We start from the raw sequence: 17991 nt of genomic DNA on the forward strand, positions 1-17991 counted from the left end.
GTTGATCAGATCCCAAGGGCACCACCAATATTAAAGGGTTTGGATTCCAAAAAGTTCGTACAAAAGCCCTTCCCCCCAAGCGCAGCTCCAAAACCGATCCCCAAGATGTTCCGCATGCCCGAGATTCCTAAATATAATGGAATGACCGACCCTAACGAACATGTCACCTATTACATGTGTGCCATTAAAGGGAACAATCTAGAGGACGACGAGATCGAATCCGTATTATTAAAGAAATTCTAGGAAACTATGTTAAAGGGAGAAATGATATGGTACCATAATTTACCACCTAACTCTATCGATTCTTTTGTCATGCTGTCACGACCCAAAATCTCACTTGTAGTGATGGCGCCTATCTAAATACTAGGCAAGCCGACGATCTTAATAAACCACAATATCTTTTAAATTTGAAACATAATATTTAAATTCAGCAGAAGAAATCTCACAAATACAGATATAAACGTACCCAAAACCGGGTGTCACCGAGTGCATGGGCATCTAATATGAATACAAAGTCTGACTGATAAAAACATTGTCTGAAAGAATAGAACAATACAATAACTAAAAGAAAGATAGTCGAGGTCAGCGGATTTTATGCAACTACCTTGATAGTCTCCAACTGATAGCACTCTGAAATCTAACGGTCGCCGTGTCCGAAAGCACCTGGATCTGGACACGAGGTGCATAGTGTAGTATGAGTACAACCAACTCAATAAGTAACAAGACTAACCTTTGGGTTGAAAGTAGTGATGAGCTCTGCAGGTACAATCCAGTACATAAATAATGGTACAGAAATGTAGGCATGCTTTCAAGTTTAACAGTTAAACTCAGTACAAGCAAAAATAGATCAATACTGCATGATATGAGGACTATGATGTCTCAGCGGAAAGACCTCATGTACTACTGGTCACAATCCATTTGGTCACTCGGTATGGTTTATGGCCAATCCAGCCTAGGGATATTCCATCCCGTATATACATACACATCGACTGTCACTCAGTCACTCAGTACCGCATAAGGCCAATCCAGCCTTGGGGTAATTTATCTCCAAATGTAAATGATATGGACAAGATCCATGTCTAGGGAAATTCATCACAATATAAATAGGTAAGGCAAGTCCATGCCCTAGGAAGTTCATCTCGAATATATAATGATCTACGCTCACCGGGGTATGTACAGACTCCGGAGGGGCTCCTTCAGCCCAAACGTGATATAAAGCCGATATGGCCTGCTGCAGGTGGGCAGCCCCGATCCATATAATAATAAAGCCAATAAGGCCTGTTGCGGCGTGCAACCCCGATCCAGAACAATAAAGCATATAAGGCTTGTTGCGGCATGCAGCCCGATCCCAATAATAATAATAATAATAATAATAATAATAATAATAATAATAATAATAATAATAATAATAATAATAATAATAATAATAATAATATATAAAGCCGATATAGCCTGCTGCAGACGGGCAGCCCCGATCCCATAAATATCCTCACAATGGGTGAGTATGACTGCGTATGAAATGTACATTTTAAAATAATTAATTCAACAGCAACACGACCCTATGAGTCCCAAAAATATCGACACGTAGCCAAATCATGATCTTTAATACGAGTCTCAACTCAATTTCCTAACACGTGAAGGATATGCGAATAATAACATGATTCTTTAATTTTAGAACTTCAAAGGATTTATTCAAGTCACAATTTCTATGGTGCACGTCCACACGCTCGTCACATATCGTGTGCGTCACCTCCAAACAATTTATATAATACTAGATTCTGGAATTCATACCCTTAGAATCAAGTTTAGAAGTGTTACTTACCTCAAAATCGCATAATTTTTTGCTTCGTTGTGCCCTTGCCTCGTGAATTGGCCTCCAAACACCTCGAATCTAACCATAAATAATTCGTTTCAGTCAATAAGAATTATTGGAATTAATTCCATAAGAAAATACTAATTTTCCAATAAAATCCGAAATTTAACTCAAAAATCTCCAGTGGGGCCCACGTCTCGAAACTTGACAAAAGTTATAAAATCCGAAAGTCCATTAAATCATGAGTCCAACCATACCAATTTTACTAAATTTCGACATCAACTCGACCTCCAAATCCTCAAATATTATTTTTAAATCCTTAGGTTTAAATCCCCGATTTACACCTCAAAACACGTAATATAGTCAGATTATTCGACGATAATTCAATATTATGGAGTAGAAATGATCACAAGTGACTTACCTCAAGTTTCCTTGAATTCTCTCTAAAATTCGCCCCAAAACCCGTGCTTGAACGTCCAAAAATGGCAAAACTCGGAACCCCTTCAAAATGTATATTGTCCAAGGGTTCCGCTCATGCGACTCACTTAGCCGCTTCTGCGGTCTCGCAGGTGCGAGAAACCAACTGCTTCTGCGATTTTCCAAGGCCTCCACAGCCTCCACTCCTCTAGCTAGAAGCCGCTTCTGCGGGCTCGCATTTGCGAGGCTCGCTCCGCTTCTGCGCCCGTCCGTCTGCATCTGCGATCATGCATGTGCATAAATTCCCTTTCCAGGCTCGCTTCTGTGAGCCCATTTCCGTAAGTGCGATTGCATGAGATGGCAGCACGTTTCCAATTTTGGTCTAAGTTTGAATTTTATTCGTTAACCATCTGAAACTCACTCGAGACCCTCGGGACTTCAACCAGATACACCAACAAGTCCTAAATTATCATACGAACTTAGTCGAGCCTTCAAATCACATCCAACGACGATAAACATGAATCACACCCCAATTCAAGCCTAATGAACTTTGAAATTTCCAAATTCTACAAACGACATCGGAACTTATCAAATCACGTCTGATTGACCTCAAATTTTGCACACAAGTCATAAATGATATAACATACCTATTCAAATTTTCAGAATCAGATTCCGACCCGATATCAAAAAGTCACCCCCGGTCAAACTTCCCAAAAATTCAACTTTTGCCATTTCAAGCCTAATTCCACTACGGACCTCCAAATAATTTTCAGGAGACGCTCCTAAGTCCAAAATCACCATACAGAGCTATTGGAATCATCCGAATTCAAATCCGAGGTCGTTTATATATAAGTCAATATCTGATCAACTTTTCCAACTTAAGATTTTAATTATGAGACTAAATATCTCATTTCACTCCGAAATCTTTCCGGATCCTACCAACTAATTTGGTAAGTCATAAAACAATTGTAAAGCATAACTTAAGCAGTAAATGGGGGAACGGGGTTATAATACCCAAAACAGTCGGCCAGGTCGTTACATTCTTCCCATCTTAAACGAACGTTCGTCCTCAAACGGGTTTAGAATCATACATAGAGTCTCAAATAGGTATGTATATTTGCTCTGCATCTCCTGCTCAATCTCCCAGGTAGCTTCTCCGACTGGCTGGACCTTCCACTGTACCTTCATTGATGATATGTTCTTTCACCTCAACTTTCGAACCTTCCAGTCTAAAATAGCCAGCGGCTGCACATCATAAGTCAAATTACCCTAGCTGCACTGTACTGAAATCCAAAATATGAGACGGATCCCCGACATACTTTCGGAGCATGGACACATGGAACAGTGGATGAATACCTGATAGACTAGGTGGTAAAGCAAGTTCAAAATCCACCTTTCTAATCTTCTTATGTATCTCAAAAGGCCCAATATATCGAGGGCTCGACTTGCCCTTCTTTCTGAACCTCAACACACCCTTCGTGGGTGAAATCTTGAGGAAAACCTTCTCCCCAACCATGTAAGCAACATCACGGACCTTCCGGTCAACATAACTCTTCAGTCTAGACTGCGCCGTGCGAAGTCATTCCTGAATCAATTTAACCTTTTCCACATCATCCTGGACTAAATCAGTGCCCAATAGCCTAGCCTCACCCGGTTCAAACTAACCCACCGGAGACTGACGTCGTCTCCCATATAAAGCCTCATACGGACCCATCTGAATGCTCGATTGATAGCTGTTATTGTAAGCAAACTCTGCAAGTGGCAAAAACTGATCCCAAGACCCTCCAAAATCTATAACACAAGCGCGTAACATATCTTCCAATATCTGAATAGTTCGCTCGGACTGTCCATCCATTTGAGGGTGAAATGCAGTACTCAACTGAATATGTGTACCTAATTCTCGATGCACCGCTCTCCAAAACTGTGATGTAAACTGCGTGCCACGATCTTAAATGATAGACATTAACTCACAGTGTAGGTGAACAATCTCGCGGATATAAATTTTAGCCAACCGCTCCAAAAAATAAGTAGTACTAACTGGAATAAATTGTGCGAACTTGGTCAACCGATCCACAATCACCTAAACATCATCAAACTTCCTCAAAGTCCGTGGGAGCCTGACTACAAAGTCCGTGGTAATACGCTCCCACTTCCATTCATGAATTTCAAGTTTTTGAAGCAATATGCCCGGTCTCTGATGCTCGTATTTCACCTATTGACAATTTAAACACCGAGCTACAAACCCAACTATATCTTTCTTTATTTTTCTCCACCAATAGTGTTGCCTCAAGTCTTGGTACATCTTAGCGGCACCTGGATGAATGGAATACCGCGAACTGTGGGCTTTTTCAAAAATCAACTCATGCAATCTATCTACATTTGGCACACAAATATGACCTTGCATCCTCAACATCCCATCATCTCCAATAGTAACACCTTTGGAATCACCGTGCTGAACTGTGTAATTCAGGACAAGCAAATGGGTATCAGCACTCTCTGGTGCGGTCATATAAAGAAGACCGTGAAATCACACATGCTAGAACCCGACTAGGCTCCGAAACATCTAACCTCACGAACTGATTAGCCAAGGTCTGAACATCAACTGCAAAAGGCATTTCACTAAAAGTATGAATGCAAATCTACCCACACTCACCGCATTTCTACTCAAGGCATCAGCCACCACACTGGCCTTCCCGGGATGATACAGAATAGTAATATCATAATCCTTCAGCAGCTCCAACCATCTCCGCTGCCTCAAGTTTAGATCCTTCTATATGAGTAAGTGCTGAAGACTCCGATGATCTGTAAATACACATGACATACCATAGAGATAGTGTCTCCAAATCTTCAATGCATGAACAATGGCTGCCAATTCTAAATGATGGACATGGAAGTTTTTTTCATGTGGCTTCAACTGGCGCGAAGCATAAGCAATCACTCTACCCTCCTGCATTAAGACACACCCAATACCAATCCGGGAAGCATCACAATACACTGTATAAGAGCCTAAAGCTGAAGGCAAAACTAGAACTGAAGTTGTGGTCAAGGCAGTCTTGAGCTTCTGAAAGCTCTCTTCACACTCATCTGACCACATGAATGGAGCATCGTTCTGGGTCAATTTGGTCAAGGGCAATGCAATAGACGAGAAGCCCTCTACAAAGCGACGATAATAACCAGCCAAGCCAAGAAAACTGCAAATCTCAGTAGCTGAAGATGGCATGTGCCAACTCTGAACTACCTCTATTTTCTTCGGATCCACCTTAATTCCTTCACTGGACACTATGTGTCCCAAGAATGGCACTGAACTAAGCCAGAACTCACACTTAGAGAATTTGGCATAAAGTATCTCCTCTCTCAGTCTCTGTAATACAATACCCAAGGGCCAAGTGTCGTGCATGCTCCCCCTGGCTACGTGAGTACACCAGGATATCATCAATAAATACTAGTATTTTAAAAGGTATTTTCGGGGCGAGCCCCGAGGCGAGGCGTACCAAAAACTCTCCGAGGCGATGGTAGGGGGCGAAAGTCTCGTAAGGCGTACGCCCGTACGAGTTTTTTGGTTGAGGCGAGATTTTGTATTAGGGCATAAGCCCAAGAGACATCTTTTTAAAAAGGATTTAAAAACATTAAATTTAAAAGTGAAACTTTTTAATATTGCTAGAAGCCCTAAATTAGAAGTCTTTCCCAATTCTTTTCGCTAGTTTGCCTCTGCCAAGAGCAACGATTTCACATTTTTTGCAACAAAAAACTTCATTCTCCTCCATACATCAAATTCAAAGTTTAAATTACAGGTTTGTTCCTCCATAAAAAGTAAAAACTTTATTATTTTGAACTCAACTTACTTTCCTCTCTTTTTATATTACATTGTTAGTTTGTTTGTAAATATGTACGTAATTAGTTTTTCAAGTTTGGTGCTTCTCTTGCTCTCTTTCAAAATATGTATGCGTGCTTCTATATATATTGATTAGATTTATGAGAAAGTGGGTAAGTGGGTAATGTGTGTATGTTGGATAACTTTGATTTTTGTATATGAAATTTGATTGTTGTCGAGGAAAACATGGAATCCTTTTCATTTTATATTTAATTATTTAAGCAAACTTGTGCTTGTAAGTTGTAAGTAGGTATAATATTAATGGATTGCTTTGACTAGTTTTTTGTGGGGATATATATATATATATATATATATATATTAATTATTTATAGGTTATTACAAATTTTTATGAAATTTTATCTATTTAATAATATTTTTTATAATTTATATTATTTTATAAAATATTAAAAATTAAATACTCATATGGATTACGCCCCGTGCCTCAGGGCTTATGCCCCGCTGAGGAATATGCAAAACGTTTCGCCTTACGCTCACGCCTTTTAAAATACTGATAAATACTACAACAAACAAATCAAGAAACTACTCGAATACACTATTCATCAAGTGCATAAATATTTGTTGGGGCGTTGGTCAGCCCAAAAGACATCACGAGAAATTCATAGTGACCATAATGAGTCTTGAATGTCGTCTTTAGAATATTCGAATCTCAAATTTTTAACTGGTGATACCCAAACCTCAAATCAATTTTTAAGAATACCCTCGCTCCATGAAGTTGGTCAAATAAATCGTCAATACGCGGCAAATGATACGTATTCTTAATTGTAACTTTGTTCAACTGCCTGTAGTCGATGCACATCCGCATAGCACCATCTTTCTTTTTCACAAACAGAACCAGTTCACCCCAAGGTGACACACTAGGTCTGATAAACCCTTTATCTAGGAGTTTCTGAAGTTGCTCTTTCAATTTTTTCAACTCAATTGGTGCCATACAACAAGGAGGAATAGAAATGGGCTGAGTGCCCGGCACCAAGTCAATACCAAAATCAATATCTCTATCGGGTGGAATACCCGACAGATCTGCAGGAAATACATCCGAAAAACCCCACACTACCGGTATTGAATCAATAGTAGGAGTATGTGCCTCAGCATCTCTCACAAAGGCCAAATATAACAAACACCCCTTCCCACGTTGAGCCTTCAAGTAAGAAATTACCCTGCTGGGAACATAATCTGGAGAACCTCTCCACTCGACCTTCGAAAATCACGGTATCGCCAACGTCACCATTTTGCGTGACAAAATTACATCAAAATCAACCACACTAAGTAGTAAGAGATCAACTCTAGTCTCCAGTCCCCTAATAGTTACCACACACGACCGATACACACGGTCCACAATAATAGTATCACCCACCGGCGTAGATACACTAACAGGTGAAACTAAGGACTTACAAGGCATATCCAGATAATGAGTAAAATACGATGAAACATATGAATATGTGGAACCAAGGTCAAATAATATAGAGGCTTCCCCGTGGCACACTGAGACAAAACATGTGATCACTACATCTAAAACAACGACATCTAGCTTGGCAGGAAAAGCATAGAATCGGGTCTAACCGCCACCTAATCAGCCTCCCCCTCTAGGGCGACCCCTAGCTGACTGAGCCCCTCCTCGAGCTAGATAGGCTGGTGGTGGAGCAACTGGTGCAGGAGTAGTAGCCTGACTCCTCTACTGAACTGGACCTCGCGTAAGGCGGGGACAAAATTTCCTCACACGACCTAGCTCTCCACACTCATAGCAATCCCTCTCGAAAAATGGTGGCGAGTTCTGAGGCGTACCTCGAGAACTAGAATAACTACTAGAAGAACCTAGTACAGATGATCCCTGAACTGAAGGAGCACGGGGCATACTCTAGGCTGACAGGGCACTGAGAGATGACTAACCCTGATGAGAACTGTATGAACCATGGTTGGATGATGCACCACAGTGAACTGGATGACCCCTCTGAGCGTGCATGTACGGACGACCCTATTGTGGTAGGACTGCCCTCCAGAAGGTGCCCCACCATAACCGCCTGAACCTCGAGGCCTTTTGGCCTCTCTCTCACCACGCTCCTAGCTACGAACCACCTCTATCTGCCGAGCAGTGTCAACCTCATCAAAAGTGGCACTAGATACTCTCTCCCTAGTCATGAGCAACCACAACTAGTATGTGAGGCCATCAATGAACCTCATAATCCTCTCCCTATCAGTGGGAACCAACCAAACTGCATGACGAGCCAACTTAGAATACCTCATTTCGTATTGGGTCACAAACATGCCATCTTGCCGAAGTTGCTCGAACTGCCTGCGCAGCTCCTCCCTACGAGACTGCAGCACGAACTTCTCCAAAAAGAGAATATAGAACTCCTACCATGTAAGTGGTACTGTACCGACCGGCCTGCGCCTCTCATAAGCCTCCCACCATCTGAAGGTATCCCTAGAAAACTAAAAAGTACTGACTCTAGAATATCCGTTGGCTGAAGCATCCGCTGGCACTTATCCAGAAATACTCGATCATCCTCTGACTCAGCACTGCTAAATGATGGAGGTCGAAGCCTCCCAAATCTTTCAAGTCTCCCTTGTTCATCATCTGCCATAATTGGGACTACCGGGGCATGAACGGCTGCAGCCGGCTGGGCTGGTAGTGCCCATCGGTATCTAAAGTCCATGCACTACCTGATCTGGAGTACGAGCAACATGGGTATGAGTACCTCTCCCGGCCTGAGATGTGGCAGGTGCGGCCTGAGCCGAAACCACATGAGCAAGAGCAGTGCAAACTCTCAATATTTGGGCCAGAGCCTCCTGAAGGTCTGGAATCATAATAGGCACAACTAGTGCCTGAGGTGGTCCTGTCGGCTCAGCTATATCTGGAATCTGCTCCTGAGCTGGAGCAACTGGTGGTGCTACAAGTGTTGCTCTAACTGATGCACGAGCTATACCTCGAGCTCTACCTCAGCCCCGGCCTCTACCATGACCCCGACCTCTCGCAACCCTAACTGGTGGCACTGGTGGATGACCGTCAGATCCGGTAGTACGTGTCCTCACCATCTGTGAGAGAATAGAATAACATAAATTTAGTTTTCGGAATCAACAAATTCGCATGACAGAATGCAAGAAGGTGAAATTTTCCTAAGAGTTCGACAACCTCTCGAAGATAAGTAAAGACGTCTCCGTACCGATCCGCAAGACTCTACTAAACCTGTTCATGACTCGTGAAACCTATGTAACCTACGTCCTAATACTAACTTGTCACGACCCAAAATCTCATCTGTCATGATGACGCCTATCTCAATACTAGCCAAGCCGACGATCTCAATAAACCACCATATATTTTAAATTTGAAACATAATATTTAAATTCAGCAGAAGAAATCTCATAAATACATATATAAACACACCCAAAACCCAGTGTCACCGAGTGCATGGGCATCTAATATGAATACAAAGTCTGACTGATAAAAACATTGTCTGAATGTATAGAACAATACAATAACTAAAAGAAAGATAGTCGAGGTCAGTGGATTTCAGGCAGCTACCTTGATAGTCTCCAACTGATAGCACTCTGAAATCTAACGGTCGCCGTGTCCGAAAGCACCTGGATCTGGACACGAGGTGCATAATGTAGTATGAGTACAACTAATTCAATAAGTAACAAGACTAACTTCTGGGTTGAAAGTAGTGATAAGTTCCGCAGGTACAATCCAGTACATAAATAATGGTACAGAAATGTAGGCATGCTTTCAAGTTCAACAATTAAACTCAGTACAAACAAAAATAGATCAATACTACATGATATGAGAAATATGACATCTCAACGGAAAGACATCATGTACTACTGGTCAAAATTCATTCGGTCACTCGGTACTGTTTATGGCCAATACAGCCCATGGATATTCCATCGCGTATATACATACACATCGACTGTCAGTCAGCCACTCAGTACCGTATAAGGCTAATCCAGCCCTGGGGTAATTTATCCCCAAATGTAAATGATATGGACAAGATCCATGTCCAAGGAAATTCATCACAATATAATATAAGTAAGGCAAGTCCATGCCCTAGGAAGTCCATCCCGAATATATAATAATCTATGCTCACTAGGGTATGTACAAACTCCGGAGGGGCTCCTTCAGCCCAAGCGTGATATAAAGCCGATATGGCTTGCTGTAGGCGGGCAGCCCCGATCCATATAATAATAAAGCCAATAAGGCCTGTTGCGGCGTGAAGCCCCGATCCAGAACAATAAAGCCTATAAGGCTTGTTGCGACGTGCAACCCGATCCCATAATAATAATAATATATAAAGCCGACATAGCCTGCTGCAGACGGGCAGTCCCGATCCCATAAATATCCTCACAAAGGGTGAGCATGACTGAGTATGAAATGTACATTTTAAAATAATTAATTCAACAGCAACACGATCCTATGAGTCCCAAAAATATTGGCTCGTAGCGATATCATGATCTTTAATACGAGCCTGAGCTCAATTTCCTAACACGTGAAGGATATCCGAATAATAACACGATTCTTTAATTTTACAACTTCACAGGATTTATTCAAGTCACAACTTCTATGGTGCACGTCCACACGCTCGTCGCATATCGTGTGCGTCACCTCAAAACAATTTATATAACATCAGATTTTGGAATTCATACCCTCATAACCAAGTTTAGAAGTGTTACTTACCTTAAAACCGCGTAATTTCTTACTCCGTTATGCCCTTTTCCTCGTGAATTGGCCTCCAAACGCCTCGAATCTAGCCACAAATAATTCGATTCAATTAATAGGAATTATTGGAATTAATTCTATAAGAAAATACTAATTTTTCAATAAAATCCAAAATTTAACTCAAAAAATGGAGCCCATGTCTCGGAACCGACAAAAGTTACAAAATTGGAAAGCCCATTCAACCACGAGTCTAACCATACCAATTTTACTAAATTCCAACATCAACTCGGCCTCCAAATCCTCAAATCTTATTTTTAAATCCCTAGGTTCAAATCCCCAATTTACACCTCAAAAACATATAATCTAGTCGGATTATTAGATGACAATTCAATATTATGGAGTAGAAATGATCACAAGTGACTTACCTCAAGTTTCCCGTGAATTCTCTCTGAACATTGCCCCAAAAACCGTGCTTGAAAGTCCAATAATGGAAAAACTCGGAACCTCTTCAAAATGTATACTATCCAGGGGTTCCGCACCTGCGACTCATAAAAGCCGCTTCTGCGGTCTCGTAGGTGCGAGAAATCAGCCACTTCTGCAGTTTGCCAAGGCCTCAACAACCTCCGCTTGTGCGAGCTAGAAACCGCTTCTACGGGCTCGCATTTGCGAGGCTCGCTCCGCTTCTACGGAGTATTTGCTTCTGCGCCCATCCGTCCGTATCTGCGATCACGCTGGTGCGGAAATTTCCTCGCACCTGTGACCACTGCCTCACAGCCCCCTGCCCGCATCTGCGCTTTCTAGGCTCGTTTCTGTGAGCTCGCACCTGCGAGCCCATTTCCGTAGGTTTCCAATTTTGCTCTAAGTCCGAATTTGATCTGTTAACTATCCGAAACTCACCTGAGACCCTCGCGACTTCAACCAAATACACCAACAAGTCCTAAAATATCATTCGAATTTAATCGATCCTTTAAATCACATCCAACAACGCTAAAATACGAATCACACTCAAATTCATGCCTAATGAATTTTAAAATTTCCAAATTCTACAAACGACGTCGGAACCTATCATATCACGTCCTATTCACCTCAAATTTTGCACACAAGTCATAAATGACATAACAGACCTATTCAAATTTCCATAATCAAAATCCGACCCCCGATATCAAAAAGTCAACCCCCGGTCAAACTTCCCAAAAAATTAACTTTCACCATTTCAAGCGTAATTCCTCTACGGACCTCCAAATACTTTTTTGGATACGCTCCTAAGTCCAAAATCACCATACGGAGCTATTGGAATCATCAAAATTAAAATTCGAGGTTGTTTACATATAAGTCAACATCCAGTCAACTTTTCCAACTTAAGTTTTCAATTATGAGACTAAGTGTCTCATTTCACTCTGAAATCCTTCCGGACCCGAACCAACTAACCCGGTAAGCCATAAAATAACTGTAAAGCATAACTTGAGCAGTAAATGGGGGAACGGGATTATAATACTCAAAATGACTGTCCAGGTCGTTACACATGCTTGCAGATTCTTTTGTAAAAGCACACGCCGGAGCCATAAAGGTCGAGACTAGTAAGTCAAACTTTTCAAGGTAAGGAAAAAAGATAACGAGACTCTAAGAGAGTTTGTATCTCATTTCAAAATGGAATAAATGGATCTACCACCGGTCACGGGTGATTGGGCTGTTCAAGCTTTCACCCAAGGACTAAACGAACGAAGCTCAATGGCTTCGCAGCAGTTGAAGCAGAACTTGATTGAGTACGCGGCTGTTACCTAGGCCGATGTACATAATCGATATCAATCGAAGATTAGAGTCGAAGACGACCAGTTGGGGGGCCCTTCTAGGTCCGTTATCAAAATAGACATCGACCGAGAACCGAGGTTGAACAAGGACCGATACCAGCCATATAATGGAGATCGTAGGGGCAGCGGACTAGAATGCAACTCCGTACAAGGTGAAAGGAGAAGTGATTGAGGGCAAGGGTTTTGAGGGATGATGAACAAGAATTGTTTCGACATGCATATCGGACCTAAGGAAGCACCGCGATTGTCAGAGTATAACTTCAACATTGATGCATCCGCCATCGTATCGTCTATATGACACATCAAAGATACTAAATGGCCTCGACCTCTACAGACCATTCCAGCCCAGAGAAATCCCAATCAAATGTGCATGTATCATGCTACCCATGGCCACAGAACAGAAGATTGCAGACAATTGAGAGAAGAAGTAGCATGGTTGTTCAATGAAGGGAACCTTCGAGAATTTTTAAGTGATCGGTCCAAGAATCACTTCAAAACATAGAGATCAATAGACAAAACGAGCAAGAAGAGCCGCAACACATTATTCACATGATTGTCGGAGGGATCGATGTTCCCCAGGGGCCAGTGTTTAAACGCACTAAGGTGTCGATTGTAAGAGAGAAGCGATCTCGAGCTCAAGATTACATACCAAAAGGAACCTTGTCCTTTAATGATGAAGACGCAGAAGGAATCATACAACCCCCTAACGATGCACTGGTAATATCTATATTTATGAATAAAACTCAAGTTAAGCGTGTGTTAATTGATCCAGGTAGTTTTGCCAACATCATTCCATCGAGGGTCGTAGAGCAACTCGGTCTACAGGACCAGGTCATGCCCACGGCCCTGCTACTAAACGGATTCAGCATGGCATATGAAACTACTAAGGGCGAGATAACTCTGCCAGTAAACATGACTGGGACCATCCAATAAACAAAGTTCCACGTGATCGAGGGTGACATGAGGTATAACGCCTTGTTCGGGAGGCCGTGGATCCACAACATGAGAGTAGTACCCTCGACCCTTCACCATGTTTTAAAATTCCCAACACTAGAGGGAATCAAAACAATCTATGGGGAGCAACCAACCGCAAAGGAAATGTTTGTCGTCGATGAAGTGATTCCGATATCATCACTTTCATCGACAAATGTATCAAATTCGAAGGGAAAACGGGATACCAAATAACAATCATATATGTCAGCCTCAACCCAATGAGAGAAGCAGAAGACTGACGAAGATGATGATTATGGGATCCCTCAATCCTTCGTAGTCCCTGATGATTCTGACACTATTAAATCAACGGTCGAAGAACTGGAGCAAATCACACTAATCGAATATCTGCACGAACGAAAGGTATACCTGGGCACGAGGTTAAGTTCCGAGCTCATGAAAAAGCTTATTCAATTTCTTATAGCTAACGTGGTCTGTTTCGCTTGGTCCCATCTTGACATGATAGGGATCGCATCGGAAATCACCACTCATAGACTAAGCTTGGACCCAAAATTCAATCCGGTGAAGCAAAAAAGAAGGTCGAGTCCGAGGTCAAACATGCCTTCATCAAGAACAAGGCAACCAAACTTCTCAATATAGGATACATTCGAGAAGTAAAGTATCTCGAATGGTTAGCAAACGTGGTGGTAGTCCCTGAGAAAGGAAACAAACTTAGAATGTGTGTATATTATAAAGACCTGAATAAAGCATGCCCAAGGATTTTTTTCCTTTGCCTAATATCGATCGTATGATCGACGCCACGGCTGGACATGAGACTCTTAGTTTTCTCGATGCCTACTCTGAGTACAACCAGATATACATGAACTTGGAGGTTCAGGAAAAGACCTCATTTATCACCAAGTACGGTACCTACTGTTATAACGTAATGCCATTCGGTCTAAAAAATGTTGGTGCAACTTATCAACGCCTAGTAAACCGAATGTTCAAAGAACAAATAGGAAAATCAATGGAAGTTTATATTGATGACATGTTAGTCAAGTCCCTGCGAGCAAAGGACCATTTAAAGCATTTGCATGAGACTTTCAATATACTGAGGGAGTACAATATGAAGCTCAACCTCAAAAAGTGTGCATTTGGGGTTGGCTCGGGCAAGTTTCTTGGTTTCATGGTATCCAATTGGGGAATAGAGATCAACCTCGATAAAATCAAAGCTATCGAGGATATCACGGTAGTGGATAATGTAAAGGTCGTACAGAGGCTGACGTGGCGGATAGCCGCACTAGGACGATTCATTTCGAGATCCTCAGATAGGAGCCACCGATTTTTCTCGTTGCTTAAGAAGAAGAGCAATTTTTCATGGACCCCCGGAATGCCAACATGCCTTGGAGGAACTAAAGCGGTATTTATTGAGCCCGCCGCTGCTTCACACCCCAAAAGAGGACGAACAACTTTACATGTACTTGGAAGTCTCGGAGATAGCGGTAAATGGAGTCCTGGTCCAAGAAGAAGAATGTACGCAATTCCTTGTCTATTATGTTAGTCGAACCTTAGGTGAGTCCGAAACTAGATATCCACACTTAGAAAAATTAGCTCTTGCTTTTATAAGCGCCTCTAGGAAACAAAAACCATACTTCCAATGTCATCCAATATGTATTGTAACAATTTATCCTCTTCGAAATATTTTGCACAAACCCGAGCTTCGGGTCGATTGGCCAAATGGGCCGTATAAATCAGTGGGTACGATATTGAGTATCGACCCCGAACCGTCATCAAGTCTCAAATCTTGGCGTACTTCGTGGCTGACTTTACGTCGGCCTTCGTACCCAAGATTGAAAAAGAACTACTAATAAAATCGGGTACTTCTTCGGGAGTCTGGACCCTCTTTACAGATGGTGCTTCGAACGCGAAGGTGTCCGGACTAGGCATCATACTAAAATCACCTACATGTAATGTAGTAAGACAGTCTATCAGAACTACAAAATTAACTAACAATGAGGCCGAGTATGAGACATGATTGCATGCCTCGAACTAGCTAGAAGCTTGGGAGCGGAGGTCATAGAGGCTAAGTGTGATTCCCTCATTGTGGTAAACCAATTTAACGAGACTTTTGAAGTCCGAGAAGACCGAATGCAGAGGTACTTGGATAAACTCCATGTGACTCTACATCGATTTAAGGAATGGACTTTTCAACATGTACCTCGAGAACAGAATAGTGGGGTCGATGCTCTTGCAAACTTAGGTTCATCAGTCGAAGACAACGAACTCAACTCGGGGACTGTCGTACAACTCATGAGATCGGTAATCGAATAAGGTCACACTGAGATAAACTCCACGAGTTTAACTTGGGATTGGAGAAAGAAATACATAGAGTACTTAAAGAACGAGAAGTTTTCATCAGATCTAACTTATTTGAGAGCTATACGCACAAAGGCAGCACAGTTCACTTTGTCCAAAGACGAAACACTGTTTAGAAGGACGTTCGATGGACCATTAACAATATGTTTGGGACCGGGAGATACTGACTACATCCTACGGGAAATTCATAAGGGCACTTGTGAAAATCATTCTGGTGCCGATTCGCTGGTCCACAAAGTAATTAGAGTAGGGTATTATTGGACCGATATAGGCAAGGATGCAAGGGAGTTCATTCGAAAATGCGGCAAATACCAAAGGCATGCGCCCATGATTCATCAACTCGAGGAACTACTCCACTTGGTCCTATACCCATGGCCCTTCATGAAATAGGGAATGGACATCGTTGGCCCTCTCCCATCGGCCCCAGGTAAGGTTCAATTTATTTTGTTTATGACTGATTATTTCTCTAAATGGGTTGAGGCACATGCTTTTGAGAAAGTCAGAGAAAAGGAAGTCATAGACTTCATTTGGGACCACATCATATGTCGATTCGGGATCCCCTCCGAGATTGTATGTGATAATGGAAAACAATTCATTGCCAGCAAAGTAATTAAATTTCTCAAGGATCACAAGATCAAAAGGATCCTATCAACATCTTATCATCCCAGATGGAACGGATAAGCCGAATTGACCAACAAAACCATCATCCAAAATCTTAAGAATAAATTGACCGACGCCAAAGGAAAATGGAGAGAAATACTACCCGATGTCCTATGGGCAAAAACACAACATCGAAATCCAGTACCGGAGCAACACCATTCTTGTTGGTTTATGGCGCCGAAGCTCTGATCCCGGTCGAGGTCGGAGAACCTAGCATCTGGTTTCGATATGCAACAGAGGAGTCGAATAATGAGATCATGAATACGAGCCTAGAATTGTTGGACGAAAGACACGAATCCACTCTCGTCCGATTGGCTGACAAAAATAGTGGATCGAAAGGTACTACAATCGAAGAACCAATCTTCGACATTTTAACATCGGGGACTTGGTGCTAAGAAAAGTCACCCTCAACACTCGAAATCCGAATAAAGTTAAACTAGGTCCGAACTGGGAAGGACTATATCAGGTTCTCGAAATCATCGAAAATGTATCCTACAAGCTCGGCATGATAAATGACAAACAACTACCGAGAAATTGGAACGTATCGCACCTAAAACGATACTACTACTAAGGTACGACTCCTCCCATTTTCAGTTATATTTCAAAACTAACCCTTGTAGGTGTTCGACCAGAAACAATGATGGATTCTTCAACACGAAACCATTAGGTCTGAAAGCATGCGTTGCACTCTTTTTCCCTTAGACCGGTTTTGTCCCAAATGGGTTTTCCTGCGAAGTTTTTAATAAGGAACTGTTGATTGTGCTAACTTAGAACAATTCAGTTGTATCCGAGGCTTCTTTACAATCAACATCGAATACTGGGGGGCATTGTCCTCGAATATCAACTTTGATGTGAGTAAGTTACTTCATGGCAGTAGGGTCTCGATAGAAAAAATTTGTAAGGGCCAAATGGTCAAACAAACCATGCCCGCGTAGTTTGGTCGAGCCGTAGCACAGAATATATACGCATGTATAATCATTTATAAAGAGAAGTCATTTTCTTTTCCGATATCTCATGCCTTAGAAAAGTTTTTCTACTTTACAAATTCCTACTCTTGATCTATTATGTAAAGAGGCTTAAGGGTCGACCATGACCAGAGTTCGGATGATCACCCCCACAATCGGGGATTGCCTTCCGAAAAATAAATGAGATCGAATTATATAAACTCCGAGATCGTAAGACCTTTTAGGAAACCCTCGATTTTATATGCCACGACCACCCCACTCGGGGGACTAACACTTCGGGAAAGCTCGAAGTAAAACGGGAAAATAAGCCCAAGAGGCAAATCCCGAACTAAAGAGGCTACGATTGAATTAACACGGGTTGGAGACGTCATAATTCTGTAACAAAACAGGCCTTTGAATTCTTTCATAATCCAGTTAAAAAGGTTACCCCCGACAAAAGCATAAAAGGCTTCGATAATATCAAGCCTCGAAAACTCTAATGA

This window comes from Nicotiana tomentosiformis, chromosome 1 (genome assembly GCF_000390325.3).
Source record: "Nicotiana tomentosiformis chromosome 1, ASM39032v3, whole genome shotgun sequence".
Taxonomy (NCBI): Eukaryota; Viridiplantae; Streptophyta; class Magnoliopsida; order Solanales; family Solanaceae; genus Nicotiana; species Nicotiana tomentosiformis.